This window comes from Camellia sinensis, chromosome 12 (assembly GCF_055761805.1).
Source record: "Camellia sinensis isolate YWXY chromosome 12, ASM5576180v1, whole genome shotgun sequence".
Classification (NCBI taxonomy): domain Eukaryota; kingdom Viridiplantae; phylum Streptophyta; class Magnoliopsida; order Ericales; family Theaceae; genus Camellia; species Camellia sinensis.
Window position 1 is genome coordinate 124926283 of NC_138972.1, and position 6000 is coordinate 124932282.

Genomic DNA, 6000 nt, shown 5'->3' on the forward strand with positions numbered 1-6000 from the left:
TGCATAATGTAAAATCCTTTACAAAAATTTAAAAATATTAAACCGTTCTATTTCTCAAAATAAAAGTCAATTTTGTAAGAAATTACTTCAATCTAGGCTTTATTTATTTTCTTTTTATTTTTTATTTTTTAAGGAATGAGATGCACAACGTGTTAGTGATGCTCTTAATGGTGTCATTCTAATCTCATAAAAACTTTTGCCCTTCAAAATATGAAATTATTGAAACAACACTTCTAATAAACTTTGAGGATACTTATCCCCAATATATATATACTAGGGATAACCCGTGCCTGAAGGCACGGTCAATAATTTTTTCAGTACCACACGTGTTACGGAATTCAATTAATAAATCAATTTAAAATGATATATCACTCCAGTTTAATACTTCACAAATAAGAAGTTGAAATTGCTTCTACACAATAAACTGGCAAAAACATTTAGCGTAATCATCCTATCTAACTAAAAAATAATAATTAATCATCCAGGGTTTCTAATACGGATCATCGACTTGCAACAAAAGCACTTGCTTAAATTTGCTTTAAAAACCCAATAGCTATGAGGAATCAACAAAATGAGAAATCAACAAAATGATTCTTCACAAGCAACTCTAATTTGACAACAAAATGAACTCAAATGATTCTTCAAAATAATAAAAATGATTAAGAACAATAAAAAATGCATGAATAGCTTAATATAATATTATTGAATCAAATGATTTCATGGTTTCAATTTGAACAATACCAAAAAAATGCAGCAAAACCAAGTTTAAGAGTGATAATTGCATGTTTCATAATTTTTTGCAATGGAACTAAAGGCTTGGTTTTATTTGGTTCGGCTTGGTTTGGACATTGTCATAGCAATAAATAATCTTCTTTCAATTTGTTTTGCAATTAATCCCCTTCTTTCGGCACAAAATTCATGTACTTCTCTGATAGCTCTGAATATACCAGTGGTAAGCATAATTCTTACCCCATGTAGACACCCCATTTTTGACCGACCTTAAGACTCAGATGTCATCGATTGACCGCTCGGTGATTGCGCATGTTGTGCTCGTTCCGAGATTTCGGAGTTTTGGTTGAGAGTCTTACCCCCAGACCTCGGGACGCTTTTGTGCTTTGCCTCAGTTTGCGAATCAGGTTCTGTTTTCTCTTCCCGAAGGGAGGGAGAGGTCTCGTAGACCATCTCTCAGTGGCCGTAGGCTACGTTTCGTGGTCGTAGGCCGTTGTTCCCGTTTGGAGACCAGTTTTCGATTTTCGGAGCCGTCGGCCGTGTGCCTCAGTTCGGGACCGTTTATCTACCTCTGTTTGCTCCGGTTTTTGGCACATACCTTGTTTCCTCTCCTTAGAGGGACACTGTGGCCCGAGAGACCACCTTTGTGGTCGCACGCCACCTCCGGTGCCTAACAGCCTGTTTTTAGGGTACTCGGCTGTGCGTTTTGGCCCCCGAACCTTTGTTTTGCATCGGTGTGGGTTCATTTTTGGCATGGACCCTAGTTTCTTTGTTAGGAAGGTGGTACTATGGTGGGAGACCACATTTTCTTCTTGGAGATCACCTTTCTCTTCGCCGCCTGATTTTCTTGTTAGAGAGCTGGTCTCCCTTACTTTTGGGCCACAATTTCTGGTCTCCCATACCACCACTGAGTTGCATTCATCTGGGAGACCACCAATCTTGGTAGGCCGACCACCTTTTTTTCCTTGACCCTTTTGGCCCCTTGGTCTCCCTCACTTTTGAGCCACAATTTCTGGTCTCTTATACCACCACTGAGCTGCATTCACCTGGGAGACCACCAATATGGGTAGGCCGACCACCTTTTCAGCTTGAACCTTTTGACCCCTGGTCGGCCGACCAGGGGGAGTGGTCGGCCGACCACCTGAACTGGTCGGCCAGTCTTCTACTTTTTTGTCTCAATGAGTTGAAGGCAGTTGTGCCAGCTGGAAGCCTCAGAATGCATCCTCCATACACGTGTATGGAGGATGTTTAAGCTAGCTTTTAAGCTTATTTGAGAAGCTTTAGACCTTCTCCTCTATAAAGGGAAGGGCCCTCTTCCATTGCTAGGGTTCAGAATTTTGGTGAAGGCATACATACACTTCCCTCCATATCTCTCTATTTCAAGCTTTAAAACTCCATAGCTCTTGGCCATTTGCACTACACCTCCAAGCATAACACCTCCACCATCACTCTAAGCACCTTGGAGCTGTTTTTCAGAGGTTGAAAGCTTGCTACATTGGTCCAGAAGTTGCTGGAGGTCTGCTCTACGAGGGTAACTCTCTATTTCTCTCTTTGTAGCACTATTTTGCTTCATATTTTTGCCTAGTTTGCAAGCATATTTAGGCTTTGTCATAAACTGAAAAAAGTCTTGTTTTGAGCTTCTAAACATGTTTGTTTAAGGTCTTTTTTCTGTTGGGAGTCATCTACCCCCTTGCATGCTTCATTTCCTCATGTTTTGAGCTATGCATTAGAGCATTGGTGTTGGCCTTGGTTTGGCCTTTTAGCCACTGAAATCCAGTGGATTTTCAGTAGCTAACATATGTCTTTGAACTTCAAAAATCAGAGAGGGGTGACCCTCTCACCCCTTATTCTCTTTACTAGCTTTGTTGGCCTTACAAAGGAGCCCTTATTTGCATGTTTCAAAGCCATGCTCCAGGCCATTTTTTATGAGTTTTGTGACCTGCATGACCTCTGTCCAGAGGTGGTTTTGCCATATTAAGTGTCCACTATGCATGTGTAGAGTAATCTTTTTCAAGGCCTTTCAAAGGGGCCTTCACTTGCATGCTTCCTAGACTAATTTCAGGCCTTTTTCAGTGAGTTTTAGGGCCATCATAACCTCTGTCCAGAGGTGGTTTTTCCATTTTGTATGCCTATCTTGCATGTGTAGAACAACCCTCTTATTGGCCTTTCAAATGGGCTTATTGGCCTTTCAAAGGGACACATCATTCTTGTATGTATTGACTGAGTTTCAGTGAATTTTTGGGCATTATTTGGCATGGCATACTTCTGCTTTTGGCTGGTTTGGTGAGCTCTCATGTGCTTCATATAGTTGTAGTACAAATCATGGTTCACTAGCTTATTTTGCATGCTTTGTTAACTCTTAATTTTAGTACTTTTTGGCATTGCCTTAAACTAATTTTGTGCATATTTTGGACTTCCCTAGCTCTATTTTTGCGTCTCATGGTCGAATGATGCTTGTTTTGCATGTTTGTAGTTTAATACACTTGCCTAGCTTTGAGATTTGAGGTCTATTACATGCATATACTGAGGTGTTTTCATGCTTTGGGGTCATTTTGCATCATATTTCAGAGCCTATGTGAATGCCATATCCTCATGTTTTCTTCTCTTTAAGTGTGCTTGAGAGTTGTGCATGATGCCTTGTTTTCGGACCATTGAATGAGTTTCATTTCCATGCACTTTGAACCATCATTTTGGGCCATTTTTCCACTGTTTCAGACTTGCCTAGGGTTTGTTTGGGGGTGGTTTTGCCATTTGTGCATTGCTTTGTGTACCTCTAGTGTAACGCACTTCACTAGTTTCGGTATTCGGGCCATCTAGAATGCATTGTGTGAGTCGTTTGCATGTTTCGGGATCATCTTATATGCCATTTCAGAGCTGGAATTTGTGTCATTATATGCCATATGTCATCCCTTTCCATGCTTTGTTAGAGTTACATGTCGTGCCTTAGGGTCGATCCTTTGCATCCGTGCATGTTTGCATGTATTTCGGTTGTCTCATTTCCACCATGGCCACTGATGTGAGTGTTGCTGAGGTCCACTCATATTGGTGTAAGTCCATCTTGTATTTGTATATGCCATTTAGTTCATGTGCGCATGATAGTCTTCGTAAGTGCATTGTGCATGCCATGTTATGTCACGTGCATTGTGTATGCCATTTTAGCCCATAGCATTGCGTATACTAGGTTGCATGTTAGTCGCATTGTGTATGCCATCTCATTGCTTTGTGTATGGAGTAGGGTTTAGTCTGAACACAGGAAACGAGAGACGTTTCGTACTCCAAGTGACGAAACGTGCCTCGATTCTCGGTCGCCGACACTCTTGACTATCCATGATAGAGTCATTGGCTTTAGTTGCTTATATGTGCATTCACGTCCCATTGAGTCGTGCAATTCGAATTCTCGGCCATCATGCATCGAGATGCGTGATTAGTGGTACGAGGATCGAGGACTACACTCCCTTGAGCTTGTGCAAGGACGGGGGAGTGGTCATGCACACACTTGTTGAAAATACATTGCCTTTTTTTCCTCTTGCCTTTGTTGCAGAAAAACCAGAAACCAGAGGTGGAAACTGGTCGGCCGACCAGATTTTCTGGCAAGTCGACCACCCTCTTTGGTCTCCACCACAAAGGGTGGTCGGCAGGTGGTCTCCCATGCTAATAACTGGTCGATGGCCTTCCCAAGGTGGAGTTTCAGCCTTCTGACGCTTTGTGCAAGTTTCTGAGATCAATTGCAAACAAGGGTGAGGCGAGGCATCGCGATGGAATTTCCCGATAAGGCGACCCGAGTATGCATGCATCCTTCATCATTCGGAACAGAGCTGAGGCAGTCCATTGCACGTAGCATAGCATGCTAGTTTACTTTGCTTACCTAATTCATTTGTTAAGTAATTAGTGTTGTGTAATAATTCGTTATTTATTTTGGTTGTGTAATATTCTTTTAGACCCTCCGAAAGAGGGCCAATTGTTGTAATAAGTGTGCGTGTGTGTGATGTATGTCTTCTAACCCCATGTATTTCTCCCTTTTATTTACCAGCTTATGATGGTTAGTTTAGGGCATGTTTTAATTAGCATACTTATGATAGCATGTTTGCATTCATTCATCTGTTTTGCATGCACTGGGCACGGCGCATCATACTAACTGCATTGTATTTCAATTCCGAGTTGAATACTTGTTAGTTGTAGTATTTCACATGACATCTTTAGAATAGCTGAGCCTATTATAGTTGCATTCCTGCATGTGTTGCATTAGGCATTTCAGCATATTTAGTATCATGCATGGATTTCTAACATAGTTTCTGTTTTGGCTTGGAGTACTCGGTAAGTGTTTATGCTTTAGCATCCTTACATGTGTGTGAGTGACTGCCATGATAGCATGCTTACCATAAGGCTATGTGCTTATGTGATATACTTGTCTAAATGCTTATGGGTGAAGGTTGGATTATCTGAATTGGAAAAATGCATTGACTTTGAGTTTTAAGCCTACTTGAGAGTGGCAAACCATTACGTTTTCTAAGCCCACCCGAGGGTGATAAATCCACGTCTTAGCCTACTTGCGGGTAGCACCATCAAACCATTTTCAAAATAAACAAACATGAGATGTGTTGTTCCAATTCAGGCGATCCAGTCTATACTTGTATGCTGTGTGCATCACGTAGTAAATCCAGGCTAATAACCGGAATAAGAATGCATAATATTTTCCAAAACTCGATATCATGGTTAGTAGAGGCCGATCTTTGATCGGGCAAGCGGGGGTGCTCACGAAGTGACTTTCCCCAATCGTACCCAAGTTCCCAAGCCGAGGCAACTTTGGTGATGACGGACACGTGGCCTTAGGCAAACGAGTCAGGTTTCCTAAATTCCCCAAAATAAAGTATTTAGGTGGCGACTCTGTATCTGGCAAAGCAGTCTATGTTTGGCACTTCTTTCTAAAAATCTGTTTTCAAAAACGATTTGCCGGATTTGGACTCTTTGATGATTCATCAGTCTTGCATTGCAATCTGCGAGACTAGATATAGGATCGTGACATTTGAGTCCTGAACTGTAGTGAGCGCAAATGAACAAAACGGGATTTTCGTCATGGGACGTTCGAGGACGTCTACACCCCATCATTGGCTGAAACACGTATGAAGAATAGCATTGAGCAAAGATTCTAAACATGAATGTAAGAGAGAAGTTTACACAGGTTTTACATAGTGAAACCTAACAATAAAATGATAACTCTTGTATATAAGTCTTCCTAGTTTAACTGGGGAACAAATTTCAACAGTAGCTAAA